The 20171-nt window shown below is 36.7% G+C and overlaps 1 pseudogene; it reads left to right on the top strand.

Annotated features, from left to right (window-relative positions):
* Positions 1-82: 82 nt before the first annotated feature.
* On the top strand, positions 83-6585 carry LOC127137694 (chromatin remodeling protein EBS-like; annotated as a pseudogene).
* The last annotated feature ends 13586 nt before the right edge of the window (positions 6586-20171 follow it).

Here is a 20171-nt window from a genome sequence, read left to right as displayed (position 1 = left end):
TTTCCAAAGTCAGAGAAAAAAAAATAAAAAAAAATTGCACAATAAAACTCAAATTATGTGAATCCACCTTTTTTTTTTCAAAATGAAGAAAAGTCTCATTTACCCTCTTTGTGATGAGGCTGATCATGATTTACAGTTGAACGGTTTGGCTTTAAATGTTGTGCATGATAAAAAAGTGAAAAGTAAATTAACTCATAAAGAGAATATATATGAAATTTCTATTAATTCTATTATTAAAATTAAAAATTATAGAATTAATAACAATTTCGTTTTATCTATAGACTTAATCAAAAAGTTTAGGTTAGTAATATTACGAGTAATACATATTGGATCATGAGGATGAGCATTAACGTTGAGCTAAGAGCAACACACAAGTGAGAGATAAAATGAGTTAATTTACCTAAAATACTAAGGTGATAGGTGTGTGGGTTATCTCACTTATAAATGTTCAAGTCTTCTTATTTAGAACCAATATGGAACTCCAACTCACACTTGACTTATTATTCTTAACACTTCCCCTAAAGTGTGAGTTCATAATGCTTCCCCTCAAGTAAAAACTCTTTTGCCCACATACAATTGTATCATCATCGACACCTCTTCCTGAGCATTTTGATACACCTCTTTCTGTGCATATTGATTCCAATGGAACACCATTTCTTGGGCATATCGATACAAGTACGCTGATTCCTTTATTCGAACCAAAGACTCATGATACAATTTGTTGGATCATGAGGAGGAGCATAAACATTGGGCTAAGAGCAACACATAAGTGAGAGAGACATCGCATATTCACCTAAAACTTTAAGGTGATAGGTGTATAGGTTCTTCCACTTATAAATGTTAAAGTCTCCATATTTATAATCAACTAGATAAAGACCCGTGCGATGCACGGTTGTAAATTACTTTATTATTTTTTATTAAATTTTAAATATGTAAGAATTTGTTTTGACAAAATATGATTAATAAATTTATATTACAATAATTAATTGTGAATTATTATAATAAATTATAAAATTTAATATAATTTTCTTAGTTGAAGTAACTATTAGGAAAATATACATAGTTAGAGTAATAGTTGGGTTATTAGACCATTTTCTTTAAAATGAGAATTATTTTCGTCTTCGAAAGGATTCGAACCGGTGACTTCCAATAGAGTAGAAGTATTGTATTTGATTTTTAGAATAGTAAAAATGAGTTTTAGAATGTTCCACATAGGACAATATGATGATGTAGCACAAACGGAGTAGAATTGTAAGCATGAGAATGCGTGCGTCTATTTTAATATATTATAATAGAAAATAGATATGGGACTCCAACTCAAACTTGACTTATTATTCTTAATAATATACACTTCAAAAAGTAAATATAATTTTTCTTTATAAGGAATATCGTTATACCTAGGATTTTTCTTGGTCACTTTCGCCATGAAAGGACATTCAAATCCTCCTACTCGATTAGTCTCTTTGACCCCTATACTCATTAATTTTCTTTAAAACCACTATGCTCCGATTGATTATGATTATTTACCTGCAAATACAATTATTGAATAGTCACACAACTATGTTAGCTTGTATTAAATACATTTAGGTGATCCAAAATCATTTTCCCAAAAGACTCTAAACATTTGTGCTACCCATTAAGTTCATCACTAAAACCATGTTTAGAAGGTCCCGCCTTTCCCATCAAGATACCAGAAGAATATTTCCGAGATTTGGCTAGTTGCAAAAATAACTTCATGGTTCACTTAACAAATCTAAGGGAGACATGCCTATGGCACTACCTATTTTCATGATATGCTATTAAAATTTTGGAAGCCTTTTGGAAAGTGGAAGATTTTCCACCTAAAATAGTATTATATGAATTATCTTTCTTGTCTCAGGAAGATTTATCTTTCTATGTGTTTGGACTGTCGGCACATAGAGTATAAAATTAGGTTTATTGTGACCACATTCTTTAATCTAGTGTTTTAGTGTGGACTTAATTAAGAACACTAAGGTTTAGTATTGGAAGAGAATTCATAATCTCCCACAAGAACATTTGAGGCTAAAAACTATTTTTACAATTGTTTTTCACTAAAAGAAAATTGTGTTTTAACTTCAAATTATTAGCGTTAGTCATTGCTTTGATGCCACTAGCATTGAGTTAATGTCACATAGACTGACTCTGTCGAATTTATTCATTTAATTTATTTTTACAATGACTTTAATCATATCGTCCCTTAAGACAAACTTTAAAAAAAGTTAATAAAAATATAAAATAAAACATGTTAGTATCACAAATAGCAAACTCATATGGTTTTTTAATTTTTATATTTATTTATTAAAATTCTAGAGACGGCCTGAGCCGATGGTAAACCATTTTAAACTGTGAAATTTTTCGTGAAACCTACTAAATATTTCGTTCACACTATTTAATAGAAATTAAAAAAATGAAAAAAGAAAAACAGAAACACATTTTGTCTCTATCAAAACCTTCGTCCCTTCCTTCTCCCTCACATCAAAATCTTGGTTGTGTTCGGATTGACGGAATATAACGGAGCAGAGAAGAATGAAATATAACATAGTGGAATGGAGTGGAGAAGAATGGAATATAGATCCCAACTCCTCTAGTTGGGTATTTTATTAAAAATGCTTCATTCCATTCGTACATTCCAAATCGGATGGAACAATAGATGGAGGATTGGACGGAATGGGATGTAACAAATCTCACCATGTTCCATTCCATTCTATACATTGTTTGCAAATCGAAATAATGGAATCTCATTATTTACCACTCCATTTCGGTCTAAAATTTTGGTATCAGATATGAGATGTCGAAGGTAATGTTACGACACGGATATCTGAGTAATGCAAACATAATAAAGATAGAGAAAAGTAATGCAAGATACACAAGCAATTGTTAACCCAGTTCGGTCCAACTCACCTACATCTGGGGGCTACCAAGACAGGAAGGAAATTCACTAAAATAGAATCAGTTCAAAGACTCTTCGTACACTTCAATAAGTTACAGTCTTTCTCACCTAATCTCTACCCATGCAATTTCTACCTAAGCACTCTAAGATATGAGAACCCACTCACTTCCCTACAATCACACCTGTGATCTTAAACAACAATCCCTTGAGAAAAGAAAATACTTTTCAATAACACACTCTTGATTTTACTTCACAGTTTCAATCAAGAAGACACACTCTTGATCTTGCTTAACAACTTTGATCAAGAAGACACACACTTGATCTTGCTTCACAACTTTAACCAAGTAGACACACACGCTTCCTTAACAGCTTTAGAGTGACAAATTACAACCACAAATCAGTCCAATTCAATCATCAAAAGATGACTTGAATGGCTTACAAGTCTTACGACTAAACAAACACAAACCCTAGCTCTCTCTCTATATATCGCTCAATATTGGTTGTGCTTCAAACAGGTTTTCTAAGTCCCTTTTTAGAGAAGCTTTCAGTTGGGCTTGGACATCTTGAAAACCCTAAATCTTTTTTCCAATCAAATCTTTTTATAACAGCTGGTTAGATCTCCTTGGAAAATAAGTAAATCAGGTTGTAATCCATGACTGAATGCGCCTGCAAATCAGATCTTCAATCATACATAGATTGCCATTAATTGTGCAATCACAAAACACCAGACATTCACACTGAATGTTCTGTGTACAGGATGTCATGACATTGGGTCTCACATCCTGGAAAAATCCTGCATAATTCAATAATTCCTTTTATAACTTCCAGCAGGTACAACCATATCAGATGCCATGACCTTGTGTATGACATCTTGAAATAATCCTGCATGAACATGTCTTTCATTTAGGCTCCAGCAGGTACATAAATATCAGATGTCATGACCTTGTGTATGACATTCTGAAACAATCCTGCATGATCATGTTCCTTAAGCTCCAGTAGGTACATAGGATATCTTATGTTAAGACATCACACATAACATCTTGTGAACACTCTTTGTTTTACCAAAATTGCTGCCAACACTAAGAATCAACACGGTCCATTCCATCCCATACCACCAATCCAAACATATCCTTAGGCTATGTTTGGATATTATGAAATGAACGGATCCGGATGGAACAAATTAGAGTAGAATGGAGTGGAATAGAGCATAGTAGAACGAAGATACCATTCAATTATTTGGAAATTTTAGGACAAAACAAGGTAAGTTATTTATTTTTCCGAAATCGGAGGGGAAAGAATAAGGTGATAAGTGATGGAATGGAATGGGATCTATAACTCTCCATTATGCTTTATTCCATCCAATTCTAAATGATCCTAATAATGGAATATTATTCCATTCCATCCCATTCTGCTTTGCTCCACCCGGTTCGATAAATCCATAAAAAGCTTTAGGGTTCTTCAGTTCTCCTTCTTAACCCAAAACCAAAAGTCTTATAAGTTACAAAAAATGAATTATTTTTATAATTTTAAAAGTTTCAACTTTAGTATTTCGACTACCCTTTATTTACAAAAAATTCTTAGGGAAGCTCACACAGATGGTGAGAAACGAGGCCAGGAAAAAAATACATCGACTCATACATCACCGAAGGAACTAACAAGCTTGTTATAATAAATTGATATTTCCTTAAAATTATTTTATCATTAAACATACCCAGTTATGGAAACATCTTCAAAATCCCTCCTTTTGGGGAAAACCGTGATGTGTAATGTTTAAAACTATATGGGTATTATTTAGATTAAGGAAAGTTTTAATTTATAATTTTTGGGTTTTTTTGTTTTGGTTTTGATTTGTTGCATCTAGTGATTATGTTTTGATGTATCTTTCTGACACCAGTAAGCCACCATATATGGCATATGTGTAGAAGATCAAGCAAGATAATATAAGAGATATAAGGATTCTATTGAACATGCGACTCCACACTTAAGAGGGGGGGGGGGGGGGGGTGAATTATGGGATTTTGAAAAACATTGGTTTGAAACAATTTTTTTTAAACTAGAGTTAAAAAACATTTTCAAGAAAACGTTTGAATATTGCAGTGGAAAATCAGAGTAAAGAAAATAAGCAAAAGTAAAGAGATAAGGAAAAGAGATGACACTAGATATTTATAGAGGTTCAGTATAAATGAAGTGACCCACTCCTTTCTCCAAGAATTAATCTTGAGAGTATCCAATAATGCTTATGAATTTTTAGAAGATTAAGCTCACAAATCCCCTTATACAAGGAAAAATGAAGTTTCAAGTTAACTTCCAACCAAACAGCGAACAGTGGAATTAAAAGGTTAGTCCTCCTGTTAAATACAAATGAAACTTTGAGCGGTTATCCCCCAAGCTAAACCAAGATTCTATACGGGCTTATCTCAAACCAATGCAGAGTTTTGAATTGGCTATCTTCCAAATCGAACCAAAATTTGCACGGGCTGACTATGAATCGAACCGAGATTTTATACCAGGATGATCTCAAACCAAATGAGACATTAACTAAGTTGAGCTCAAGAACCGATGAGAATATATTTCATTAAATATTTTCAAGAACTTAAAAAGAGAGCTTTTCCTTAAGTGGCTTAACTCAAGAACCAAATAGAGACTTAGTGTTAAATCCACCAACCAAAACTTTTAACGAGTTTAGCTTCAAACCCAAAAATATTTCCTAAGAAAGAGAGATTCACTCAAGAGGAAACATAAATCTTGGTGAATTTACAATATTACCCTTTTCTAGAACAATTTCCTCGCTTAATCACAAGAACCTTTCATAAAGCACTACAACTAAATTTATGTAAGAGAAAGTAAATTATTTTAGAGAGAGCGTGAGGAAGGTGAGAAATCTCACTTTTCTGGATGTGAAAAAGTGCGGGGATAGATCACTCAAATACGATCAAACAAGCTTTCACACTTCCTCTCTTTCATATTATAAATCTTCAAGTCTTTGATGAATATATCAATCACATAAGCACTTTTATTGAATATTTTTGGAGATAATTTTTGAAATATCTTTAAGTCGGGTTCCATCAGAGGATATCACAGTGGTCATTAAACCCTAACTCTTTGTCTTTATTAAGAGGAAAAAATTGATCAAACTATCTTGTGTATCTTTGTCTACTTGAAATAGTTTCTTGTATTTAAGGTCAAGTTATATCTCTATGAGTTATCATCAAAGTCAGGTTACATATTCACAAGTTGTCATAATCAAAACCATGATAGACATGACATGCTTAGCTTTAACCACTTCCTAATTAAATCTACAAGCACATAGTTCTACAGATTCGTGTGAGACAGTATTATAGACCTGAAGAATCTCTTGGTGGAAGAATAATGTTTCGTGGAGCAAATGTAATGCTTTTATCTGATCATTTTGATGTTCAAAGTTCTCATACTATTGAAGGGAATTTTATTGTCCTATCTTTCAAGAACTAGACTAAGATTGAGAATGTAGGTTCTGAAGGTTATTATTATAGGTTTGAGTATAAAGTTGCTATTGGTGCTTGTGCGAGTTTCTTCGCTAGTTGAATTGAGTATATTTATTAGATGTTTTAGGTTTTTTATTGATTTACGAATGTGAGATGCCTTATAATTTGAATGACCTAATTATGCAGTGTGATGGATGCAAATATTGGTAAAATCAGTGTATTCTGATTTACTTTTATTAAATTTGTGAGTGATTTTTAGTTTTTTTTTCAGATCTCTAATTTTAACATTGATTGTGTTAGTTATTTGTATAAAATATGAACAACTTTTTTAATGAAATTCGAGCTCCTGTTGAGTTAGGCTAAACAAAGAAGAATGATAAATATTGCATAAATACTTTACCCTAGGAAGATGTATGATTAAGTTCAATAGTTGTGGTACACTCTCTGTTATTGGAGCTCTGTCTCCGCCTATGACAAAGCAGGAAATGATGACATAAATGTTGGAGGTTGAGAACACGAATGTGTAAAAGATTATTTGTTGATAGTTGAATGTGTGTTTTATTCATTTTTTTGAATGGCAATATATACATATATATATATATATATATATATATATATATATATATATATATATATATATATATATATATATATATATATATATATATATATATATATATATATATATATATATATATATATATATATATATATTAATAAAAGGTGAGAAAACGTTCTCGCGAAACAAGAAATAAGGCACAACAAGTGCCCCTAAAGAAAAAGAAAAAATACGAGGAATAAAGAAACACAAACAAATCGGAAAAAATAACAAAAACCAAAAGGGAAAAAACACAGTTGCGACATATCTATATCAATAATCTCAGAATAAACCTCTAACCAACCAGATCCACCATCAACAAAAACAGATCCCTAGATCAAGGAACAAGAAAACCACTACCACACTTAGGAAACAAGGCAAACACTTAAACTACTATTGGTGAAGAAACATCACAAGATTCTGAAGCCAACCTCTGAAGGTTCAATAGTCCACTCTCAACCTACCCGAAAATCATTTCCAAGTCAATAAGGTGCTCTTCTCCTCTATCCGTTTTGTTGTTATTGTGGCTTTGTTAAAAATTACATCATTCCTAACTTTCCATATAGACAAAAAAACTGCATGTTAGACCATAAAAAACCCCCTTAAGCTTAACCTTCCCACCTAAAGAAAGAAAAAACTCAAATAAGAACCCAATATCCTTATGTAATACTACTTGCCACCCTAAACACCTAAAGAAACTATACTAGACCATGGAAGCAATGTCACATGAGACAAATAGGTGAAAGGAGGTCTCTACCGGATTCCCACAAAAGGACATAATTGGTTACTAGCATCTGAAAATACCCATCTACAAAAAACATTGTGTCTGGACGGGAATTTATCCTGCAATAATTGCCACGAGAAAGTCAAAGCCTTAGATGGATCCCAAGCACTCTAAATAAGGGAAGGATATGTCTCTGGTGCATCAGAGGTGGAAAAAAGAAGAAAGTCTCTCCCACTGAGCGTGAAACGCATATGCCATAGAGAACGAGTCATTTCTAGAATGCTTCCATAACCACTCATCTCTATCCAGGGAAAGATTAGCCTCTATAAACAAAAAATGAAAGACCTCAAGAGTGGGAATCTCTATAACAAATAAAGGTCTCCTCCATTGAAGATCCCAGGTAGTTATCCCATTGGTAAGCCTTCCCATATCTCCCACCTTGGATGCTTGTTTAAGCAAAACAGAGAATAATCCAGGATATTGAAGCTTGAGTGAGATGGTCCCTAACCAAGGATCTTCTCAAAAGGAGGTAAGAAGACCCGATATATGACCGGTAAAATTGATGCTAATCTACATTTTTACATGGTTATATTTTTGGTTATGTTGTAGTCTTGTAAACATTTATGAAAATGTTATTAAAGAGCATTGGTTGTATTCCTAAGTCTCAATTAGTAATAGGTAAATTTAGATTTTATGTTTAAACCCCATAATCTAATATTTTTATACATTAGTTGATGTGTTAATTGGTTTGAAGTTTCTAATCTTGAATATTGGTAGCAATTATATAATATTATCTAAGTTGTAGCAACTATTCGCAAGTTATGAGAGGAGTTTTCTGAAATCAATTGGTTGGTTGGGTGTAACTCCAAAATTTCTACCTTGGTATCCATTTACTTTGTTAAAACCGTCTCTACTAGAAATTTGTGTTAGTTTTCCTTGTTAACAAGAGGAATAAAGATTCTTGAAGTGTGTCATACGGTGAACTGGACTTTTTTGTGGTTTTAATCGCAATGTCGCGGTTAGCAAGAGTCGCCACCGACTTTTCTTTTATCCAATAAGGAAAGGTGGAAAAGAACAGGAAAAACCTTAATTTAGATTTTGGGTTCGGGAGGTACATTATACAAAGGGAAGGTGTTAGCACCCTTTGTATCCATGGTTTATCCATGGGCTCTTAATTGCTCGATCACTTATATTATTTTTGTCTAAAAAAAAGTGTTTGTGAATTGTTTAGAAAAATTGTTTTGAAAAGAGAATTTAACTTTGTAATGATTCTTGTATGAATGTATACAAAGTGATTATCTCGTTTAGTTTTGAAAATTGTTTAGAAAAATATAACTCGGTAATGATTCTAGTATGAATGTATACCAAGTGGTGATTTTCTGAAGGTATTTTGAAAGGTGTGAGGTGTGAAAAAATGTTTTAGGTTGTGAGCCAGCAATTAAGAGTTATACCGACCCAAGGTCTTTATGAGTATTTCCTATCCTTATGAGGGTAAAACTGTCCTTATTATTGAGAAATAAGTAGTTTTATCCTTTGGATGTAAAAGGGTCATCGTAGGGTCATCGATTGGTCATTGAAGGCAACAGTTACGAGGATACCTTAGCATTCGAAGGGACTATCATCTTTTAACCGTAGGCAACATCGGAGGGTCATCGAGGGACAAAGTTGTATATTCGAAGGCAACATCCGAGGGACTATAATTTATTTTATGATGATTTAACCGAAGGGTCTTTGCTAAGGGTATCCCCACGTTCGCGGGACATGACCGTAATATCGTAATCGTAAGGCAACAAAGAGAGGTCCAAGATCACTTATTCAAAGGCAAAGTTTTACAATTAATTATATAATTAGGATGAAACTCCACATTAAAATTATTAAAAATAATATATTAAAAAAAATTAATACATTAGAAATTAATACATTAAAAATTAATTTAAGGTGAAACTCCACAAGGGTATCCCACAACTAAAGTGGAATACCTAGCCAATAACCTTTTCCTGGGATATGCGAACCTTTACGAAACTCAAAAAAAAAAAGAAACATGTCAGAACACCAAATCAGGGTGCAATCGAAGATTACACCGGAGAAATATCACAACAATAAATAGGATAGGATGAATAATGCATGGCTATGATAAAACATAAAAAAAAAAATAGAAAAGTCAGCTACTGTCTCGTTCGCCTCTGCCTCGCCTAGCGAAGGCCAGGCGAATACTCGCCCCAGGCTCGCCTAGCGAGGTGCTAGCGAGCGGCCACGGATTTTGAATTTGAAAACAGCCCCATGTTAGGAACTTTGAATTTTATGGCATTTTATCACAGGAATAACATGGTCAAACATTCAGGGTATTCAGGCATATTTAAATTCCCATACGAAAGCAAATTATATATCAACATTTTATCATGATGCATTATATATGTAGATATGGCCAATTGAAAGTATAAACAATAGAGATACGCAAACCTGTTTGCCAATTCAAGGTTGAAGGGATTGACCACTTGTAGTATCGGAATAAGTTAGGCAGCGGGAATTGGACGGCGATGGCTTCGGTGCAGATGGCCTGCCTTCAGGGTTTCTTTACTCTGAATTCTCCGGGTAGGCAGGGTTCCTATGCCAAAACTTCTATTCGTTCTTCTCTGTTCTCCTCCTCTTTTTTTTTCAGTGAATCTCCCAGTGTAACTCCAAGTGTCCTTTCCTCTACTGAAACTTCAGTATTTATAGACTGATTTCGTGGGTAATGGGCTTGGAATGAGGGAGACCCAAGTCCAAAATAATTTGTTATATTTTATTTATTTATTTTAATTATTTAATTAATTAATTAATTAATTAATTAAAAAAAAATTTCTTTTTTTTTTTTTTTTTTTTTTTTTTAGTGATAATGGTGACCTAATGGGCTCAGAATGAAGCCCGAAATTTTTGTTGTTTGTCAGCTTCGCTAGGCGAGCGCGTAGCGAACAGGCCAGTTTGGGCCATTTTCTGGATTGGGCCATCCGTGAGCTGGGCCTTTGTTTCTTCAAGATCAGTGTTATATATGAGTCGGAATGCCTTGCAAAATGTCTTGAAATATTAATGGGCAAATTTTGGGGTATGACAGCTGCCCCTGTTCAATATTCTTGGACCGAGAGAGTTAGAATGGTGTGTACGCCATTCGTGGTCTGGAGGTGGAAGATTATTGAACACTAGAATGCCCCAAAAATTTGCACTTCAGAATCGACAGTTGGTCTTGATGGAGATGGGCTTAAAGGTGCCATCCGGGAGGTTTGATGACGAAAGCTTCAGATCGCGCTGTATATTAGGCCAATTTGAAGACATGGGTGCCACACTGGGTCGTACGTTAGACCGTATAATGAGTCATCCATTAGGCTGCCGACTTCGCTGGGGAGTCGGAGTGTGTCATATGCTGTTGGGGATAAAGGGTCAGAATGGACCATACGCTAGATCGTATCTGAGTTGCAGAATGAGCCGTACGTTAGGCTGAATCTGATGACAAAAAGGGGTAGTCGTACGGGGAGCTATGTAACACCCCGATTAAAATAAGAGAATTATTTAATTGAGTTAATATTATTTTATTAATTTAATTAAATAAAGTTGAATTATTGGATTATTATTATTATTATTTTGGAATAATAATTATTTGGAAAATATATAAGTTGGAAATAAGAGAAAGAGTCTCATTTTGGAACAGAAGGGTTTTACGTGAAAAAGCAGAGAAGCATCGTGAAAGAGGAAAAGGGCAAGAGAAGGAGCTGTAGAGCAAAGGTTGGAGAACGGAAAAGCTTGAAGCTCGAAGAGTTGCCGGATTGTTAAGGTAAGGGGGGTTTATCGTCGTTTAATGGGTATTATCGATTAACATGTAATGGGTAGTGATAAGCCGTCGATTGACCCTAATTGGGATTTAGAATGTTGAGAAATTATGTTGAATAAGTTGTATTAAAGCTGAAATTGAATTTGTGTTTGAGTGTATTGTGAATTTCTGAGCGTATAGCTTTTTACGGAAGTTGAATCGGAGGTCCGGAAGTCCTCCAACGGCGGAAAATGCGGAAACTCTGCATTCTGCCTTGTGTTAGCGCAGGAACTACTGTTTCGCCTGCGTTAACCGGTTAACCCAGGGTGTTAACCGGTTAACACTGTTATAAATTGTGAAAAATGTTGAGTTTTGCCTGCGTTAACCGGTTAACCTATAGCGTTAACCGGTTAACACTGTTGCGTTTTGCCTGGAAGTGTAATTTTCCTGCGTTAACCGGTTAACCTATAGCGTTAACCGGTTAACACTGTTGCAGTATGTAAAAAATGGTTGATTTTTATGATGTAAGTGTAATTGGTGATTGGCCTATTGTATCCAATTGTGATAAATAAATTCGTGGAGTCTATGTTGCGAAATGTTGATGCAAATATGTTGATAAGTTGTTTTTGTGGAAAATATTAAGTTGTAGGCTGATGAGCCAAAGTTGAATATAAGTTGTTTTGTTGAAAATGCTGAGTTGTAGGCTGATGAGCCAAAGTTGATTTTTAAGTTGTTGTTGCTGAAAAAGCTGTTATGTTGTCGTTGTTATTATGTTGTGGAACTTCAAGTCGTACATGCCATATACATTCATATGCATTAAGTCGGGGCTTTTGCTCACACCACGTTGGCCTGGATTGGCAAATTATGGGGCTTTTGCTCACACCACGTTGGCCTGGATTGGCAAAATTATGGGGCTTTTGCTCACACCACGTTGGCCTGGATTGGCAAAAATTCTAAGTTGAAAGTTGAAGGCTTATGCCTTGATGCCCACTAAACTGGCAATGATTTTAAGTTGGGAGTTTTACTCCAAATGGTACCACATGCATGAAGAGTCGAGTCTCATTGAGTTGCATTTACGTTGTGTTTGAATATGATGTTGAGTTGAATATGCTGCTACCGAATGCATGATATGATGTGGGTGATTAACGTGTAAAGTTACTTAACATAACATGATGATTTATAATATTTGTTATATCGATTGAGGAACTCACCCTTACAGTTATATTTTTCAGGTAACGAGCAGTGAGTTGAGTAGAAGCTAGTGCTTGAAGTCTAGAGTGGTTTTAGTGGGTCATGCTCTGATAGATGTAACATCGGGACGGGATGTTTTATTTGTTGAATAAATGTTAATTTTAAGATATTACAGATGTTGAATGTTTCTATCCGCTGCGAATTTTTAAAGAAGTGTTTATGTTGAATTAAATAATGAGCATGACTGATTTTTACGGTGAATTATGTGAAGTATTATGTGACACCCTTGGTGCATGATTACTCTGATATTGATTTATATGCTGTTGTTTTAATTAAATATTTGGGGTATTTTAGAAGGGTGTTACATTAGTGGTATCAGAGCAGGTCGGTCTGTCCGGCCAGTTGCCGTGTCGTACTGTCTAACAATTGTGTAATTGTTACTAGTCTAACTTTTAAGTTGTGTTGTAGTGATAAGTTGAGATGGCTGGAAGGAATGACGCTGCAATGGCTGCCGCAATGCAAGCAATGGCACAAGCGGTGCAGAACTTTCCAAATGCTGGTGGTGATGCTGGGTCACGTAGCTTGGCGACTTTTCAGAGGGAGAATCCGCCGGTGTTTAAAGGGAAGCATGATCCAGATGCAGCCTTGGGATGGTTGAAAGAGATTGAGAGAATCTTCCGTGTTATGGATTGCACTCCAGCTCAGAAGGTTCGGTATGGTACTCACATGCTAGCAGTCGAAGCTGATGACTGGTGGCTAGAGACTCACGAGAGGTTGACCGTGGCAGGTGAAGACATTACTTGGGATGTATTCCGTAGGGAATTTCTGAGAAAGTATTATCCGGAAGATGTCCGTGGTAAGAAGGAAATTGAGTTCCTTGAGCTGAAGCAAGGAAACATGTCTGTCACGGATTATGCTGCGAAATTTGTGGAGCTGTCCAAATTTTATCCTCATTACACTGGTGCTGGTGCTGAATTTTCAAAGTGCATCAAGTTTGAAAATGGACTGCGCTCTAAAATTAAGAAGGCTGTTGGGTATCAAAAGATACGCATTTTTACTGAATTGGTTGATAGCTGCAGGATATTTGAGGAAGACAATAATGCTCATTACAAGATTGTCAGTGACCGCAGAGGCAAGCAACATCAAAACCGTGGCAAGCCGTATGATGTTCCAGCTGGAAAAGGGAGACAAAGAGCTGCTCCGGCTCAGAGAGCTAGTGGGGGAGGTGCTCCTACTGGTATAGTTTGCTTCAAGTGTGGTCAGGCTGGTCATAAGAGTAATGTATGCACTGCTGAAGTAAAAGAGGTGTTTTCGCTGTGGTAAGATTGGCCATGCAATAGCTGATTGCAAGCACAAGGAAGTGATTTGTTTTAATTGTGGCGAAGAAGGGCATATTGGAAGTCAGTGTCAGAAGCCGAAGAAAGGGAATCAGTCAGGAGGCAAGGTCTTTGCTTTATCGGGTTCTGAGACTTCTGCAGATGATCGTTTGATCCGAGGTACGTGTTATATTAATGGCTTTCCTCTTGTAGCTATTATTGACACAGGTGCGACTCATTCCTTTATATCTTTGGATTATGCGGTGAAACTTAAGTTAGAGATATCTGAGATGTTTGGTAGTATGGTAATTGATACTCCTGCGAAGGGTTCAGTGACTACTACTTCGGTTTGTTTAAATTGTCCTTTGAGTATTTTTGGTAGAGACTTTGGGATGGACCTAGTGTGTCTTCCACTAGTGCAGATTGATGTTATTCTGGGTATGAACTGGTTGGTGTTTAACCGAGTTTCTATCAATTGTTTTGATAAGACGGTGATCTTTCCTGAGATTGAGGAGGGAAAGAGTTTGTTTCTATCAGCAAGGCAAGTGAATGAAGAAGTAGCTGATGGGGCAGAGTTGTTTATGCTGTTAGCAACTTTGGAGGCTAAAGATAAACGGGTGTTTGGCAATCTAGCTGTGGTGTGTGATTTTCCTGATGTGTTTCTGGAAGAAGTGAATGAATTGCCGCCAGAGCGTGAAGTGGAGTTCTCTATTGACTTGGTACCTGGTACTAGGCCGATATCGATGGCTCCGTACCGTATGTCTGTTGTTGAGTTAACTGAATTGAAGAGTCAGTTGGAAGATCTATTGGATAAGAAATTTATTCGTCCGAGTGTGTCACCGTGGGGTGCACCAGTGCTATTGGTTAAGAAGAAAGAAGGCACTATGAGGTTGTGTGTGGACTACAGGCAACTGAATAAAGTGACGATCAAGAATCGGTATCCTTTGCCGAGGATTGATGATTTGATGGATCAGTTGGTTGGTGCAAGTGTGTTCAGCAAAATAGATTTGAGATCTGGGTATCATCAGATACGTGTGAAAACTGAAGATATTCAGAAGACTGCTTTCAGAACAAGGTATGGACATTATGAGTATTCTGTAATGCCTTTTGGTGTGACTAATGCACCTGGAGTATTTATGGAGTATATGAATAGGATTTTCCATCCGTACCTAGACAAGTTTGTTGTGGTGTTTATTGATGATATTTTGGTGTATTCGAAATCTGAAGAAGAGCATGCTGAACATTTGAGAGTGGTTTTAGAAGTCCTACGAGAAAAGAAGTTATTTGCTAAATTGTCCAAGTGCGAATTTTGGTTAGGAGAGGTAAGTTTTCTTGGTCATGTGATTTCAAGAGGTGGTGTGGCTGTTGATCCTTCTAAGATAGAAGCGGTATCTAAGTGGGAAGCTCCGAAGTCTGTTGCTGAGATTCGAAGTTTTCTTGGTTTGGCTGGTTATTATAGGAAGTTCATTGAGGGATTTTCTAAGTTGGCGTTACCGTTGACGATGTTGACTAGAAAGGGGCAAGCGTTTGTTTGGGACTCAAAATGTGAAGAAGGTTTCCAAGAGCTAAAGAGAAGGTTGACTACTGCTCCTATTCTGATATTACCGAGTTCGTCGGAATCATTTGAAGTTTATTGCGATGCTTCATTGTTGGGTTTGGGTGGTGTGTTGATGCAGAATAAGCAGGTTATAGCTTATGCTTCAAGACAGCTGAGGGTTCATGAGAGGAACTATCTGACGCACGATTTAGAGTTGGCAGCTGTGGTGTTTGTTCTGAAGTTATGGAGACATTACTTGTACGGGTCAAGATTTGAGGTTTTCAGTGACCACAAAAGTTTAAAGTATTTGTTTGATCAGAAAGAGCTGAATATGAGGCAGAGAAGATGGTTAGAGTTTCTGAAGGATTATGACTTTGGGTTGAATTACCATCCGGGTAAAGCAAACGTAGTGGCTGATGCATTGAGTCGGAAATCATTACATATGTCTATGTTAATGGTTAAGGAATTGGATTTAATTGAGCAGTTTAGAGACTTGAGTTTGGTGTGTGAGAGTACTCACAATAGTGTTAAATTGGGAATGTTGAAGTTGACAAGTGGTATTCTGGATGAGATCAGAGAGGGTCAGAAATCTGATATGCTTTTGGTTGATAAGTTGACTCTAGTGAATCAAGGTCAAGGTGGCGAATTCAGAGTTGATGAGAATGGTATTTTGAAGTTTGGTAGTCGGGTGTGTATTCCGGATGTTACCGAGCTTAAGAAGAGTATTCTTGAGGAAGGACATCGTAGTGGTCTGAGTATTCATCCTGGAGCTACGAAGATGTATCATGATTTGAAGAAGTTATTTTGGTGGCCGGGAATGAAAAGAGAAATTGCGAGTTTTGTCTATTCTTGTTTGACTTGTCAGAAGTCAAAGATTGAGCATCAGAAGCCGTCTGGGCTAATGCAACCGTTGGCTATTCCAGAGTGGAAGTGGGATAGTATCAGTATGGATTTTGTTTCTGGTTTACCGAGGACGAGTAAGAATTTTGAAGCTATTTGGGTGATTGTTGACAGATTAACAAAGTCGGCTCATTTCATTCCGATTAGAATGGATTATCCGTTAGAAAAATTGGCTGAGTTGTATATTGAGAAGATTGTAAGTTTGCATGGTATTCCGTCGAGTATTGTTTCGGACAGAGATCCTAGATTTACCTCGAAATTCTGGGAAGGTTTGCAGAATGCTTTGGGAACTAAGCTGAGATTGAGTTCTGCATATCATCCGCAGACTGACGGTCAGACTGAGAGGACGATTCAGTCATTAGAAGATCTTTTGAGAGCTTGTGTTTTGGAAAAAGGAGGTGGTTGGGATTGTTATTTACCTTTGATTGAGTTTACCTACAACAATAGTTTTCATTCGAGCATTGGTATGGCGCCGTTTGAAGCTTTGTATGGTAGGAGATGTCGGACACCGTTATGTTGGTGTGAGTCCGGTGAGAGTGTTGTGGTCGGACCGGAAACTGTTCAACAGACTACAGAAAAGATTAAGATGATTCAGGAGAAGATGAGGATGGCTCAGAGTCGTCAGAAGAGTTATCATGACAAGAGGAGGAAGTCACTTGAGTTTCAAGAGGGAGATCATGTGTTTCTTCGTGTTACTCCGATAACAGGTGTTGGTCGGGCTTTGAAGTCGAAGAAGTTGACACCTCGATTTATTGGTCCTTATCAGATTTTAGAGAGGATAGGAGAGGTAGCCTATCGTGTCGCTTTACCGCCGTCACTTGCGAATTTGCATGAGGTTTTTCATGTGTCTCAGTTGAGGAGGTACATTCATGATCCGTCGCATGTAGTCCAAGTAGATGATGTACCGGTGAGAGATAACCTGACTGTTGAAACATCACCTATGAGGATCGAGGATCGAGAGTTGAAGCAGTTGCGGGGTAAAGAGATTTCCTTAGTGAAGGTAGCTTGGGGAGGACCAGCAGGTGGCAATGTGACTTGGGAACTGGAGAGTCAGATGAAGGAGTCCTATCCAGAGTTATTTGTTTGAGGTATGTTTTCGAGGACGAAAACTCTTTTAGTGGGGGAGAGTTGTAACACCCCGATTAAAATAAGAGAATTATTTAATTGAGTTAATATTATTTTATTAATTTAATTAAATAAAGTTGAATTATTGGATTATTATTATTATTATTTTGGAATAATAATTATTTGGAAAATATATAAGTTGGAAATAAGAGAAAGAGTCTCATTTTGGAACAGAAGGGTTTTACGTGAAAAAGCAGAGAAGCATCGTGAAAGAGGAAAAGGGCAAGAGAAGGAGCTGTAGAGCAAAGGTTGGAGAACGGAAAAGCTTGAAGCTCGAAGAGTTGCCGGATTGTTAAGGTAAGGGGGGTTTATCGTCGTTTAATGGGTATTATCGATTAACATGTAATGGGTAGTGATAAGCCGTCGATTGACCCTAATTGGGATTTAGAATGTTGAGAAATTATGTTGAATAAGTTGTATTAAAGCTGAAATTGAATTTGTGTTTGAGTGTATTGTGAATTTCTGAGCGTATAGCTTTTTACGGAAGTTGAATCGGAGGTCCGGAAGTCCTCCAACGGCGGAAAATGCGGAAACTCTGCATTCTGCCTTGTGTTAGCGCAGGAACTGCTGTTTCGCCTGCGTTAACCGGTTAACCCAGGGTGTTAACCGGTTAACACTGTTATAAATTGTGAAAAATGTTGAGTTTTGCCTGCGTTAACCGGTTAACCTATAGCGTTAACCGGTTAACACTGTTGCGTTTTGCCTGGAAGTGTAATTTTCCTGCGTTAACCGGTTAACCTATAGCGTTAACCGGTTAACACTGTTGCAGTATGTAAAAAATGGTTGATTTTTATGATGTAAGTGTAATTGGTGATTGGCCTATTGTATCCAATTGTGATAAATAAATTCGTGGAGTCTATGTTGCGAAATGTTGATGCAAATATGTTGATAAGTTGTTTTTGTGGAAAATATTAAGTTGTAGGCTGATGAGACAAAGTTGAATATAAGTTGTTTTGTTGAAAATGCTGAGTTGTAGGCTGATGAGCCAAAGTTGATTTTTAAGTTGTTGTTGCTGAAAAAGCTGTTATGTTGTCGTTGTTATTATGTTGTGGAACTTCAAGTCGTACATGCCATATACATTCATATGCATTAAGTCGGGGCTTTTGCTCACACCACGTTGGCCTGGATTGGCAAAATTATGGGGCTTTTGCTCACACCACGTTGGCCTGGATTGGCAAAATTATGGGGCTTTTGCTCACACCACGTTGGCCTGGATTGGCAAAAATTCTAAGTTGAAAGTTGAAGGCTTATGCCTTGATGCCCACTAAACTGGCAATGATTTTAAGTTGGGAGTTTTACTCCAAATGGTACCACATGCATGAAGAGTCGAGTCTCATTGAGTTGCATTTACGTTGTGTTTGAATATGATGTTGAGTTGAATATGCTGCTACCGAATGCATGATATGATGTGGGTGATTAACGTGTAAAGTTACTTAACATAACATGATGATTTATAATATTTGTTATATCGATTGAGGAACTCACCCTTACAGTTATATTTTTCAGGTAACGAGCAGTGAGTTGAGTAGAAGCTAGTGCTTGAAGTCTAGAGTGGTTTTAGTGGGTCATGCTCTGATAGATGTAACATCGGGACGGGATGTTTTATTTGTTGAATAAATGTTAATTTTAAGATATTACAGATGTTGAATGTTTCTATCCGCTGCGAATTTTTAAAGAAGTGTTTATGTTGAATTAAATAATGAGCATGACTGATTTTTACGGTGAATTATGTGAAGTATTATGTGACACCCTTGGTGCATGATTACTCTGATATTGATTTATATGCTGTTGTTTTAATTAAATATTTGGGGTATTTTAGAAGGGTGTTACATTAGTGGTATCAGAGCAGGTCGGTCTGTCCGGCCAGTTGCCGTGTCGTACTGTCTAACAATTGTGTAATTGTTACTAGTCTAACTTTTAAGTTGTGTTGTAGTGATAAGTTGAGATGGCTGGAAGGAATGACGCTGCAATGGCTGCCGCAATGCAAGCAATGGCACAAGCGGTGCAGAACTTGCCAAATGCTGGTGGTGATGCTGGGTCACGTAGCTTGGCGACTTTTCAGAGGGAGAATCCGCCGGTGTTTAAAGGGAAGCATGATCCAGATGCAGCCTTGGGATGGTTGAAAGAGATTGAGAGAATCTTCCGTGTTATGGATTGCACTCCAGCTCAGAAGGTTCGGTATGGTACTCACATGCTAGCAGTCGAAGCTGATGACTGGTGGCTAGAGACTCACGAGAGGTTGACCGTGGCAGGTGAAGACATTACTTGGGATGTATTCCGTAGGGAATTTCTGAGAAAGTATTATCCGGAAGATGTCCGTGGTAAGAAGGAAATTGAGTTCCTTGAGCTGAAGCAAGGAAACATGTCTGTCACGGATTATGCTGCGAAATTTGTGGAGCTGTCCAAATTTTATCCTCATTACACTGGTGCTGGTGCTGAATTTTCAAAGTGCATCAAGTTTGAAAATGGACTGCGCTCTGAAATTAAGAAGGCTGTTGGGTATCAAAAGATACGCATTTTTACTGAATTGGTTGATAGCTGCAGGATATTTGAGGAAGACAATAATGCTCATTACAAGATTGTCAGTGACCGCAGAGGCAAGCAACATCAAAACCGTGGCAAGC

This window comes from Lathyrus oleraceus, chromosome 4 (genome assembly GCF_024323335.1).
Source record: "Lathyrus oleraceus cultivar Zhongwan6 chromosome 4, CAAS_Psat_ZW6_1.0, whole genome shotgun sequence".
In the NCBI taxonomy this organism is placed as follows: domain Eukaryota; kingdom Viridiplantae; phylum Streptophyta; class Magnoliopsida; order Fabales; family Fabaceae; genus Lathyrus; species Lathyrus oleraceus.
The sequence above is the reverse complement of the archived record's forward strand: the minus strand, read 5'-3'. Positions and strand labels throughout refer to the sequence as shown.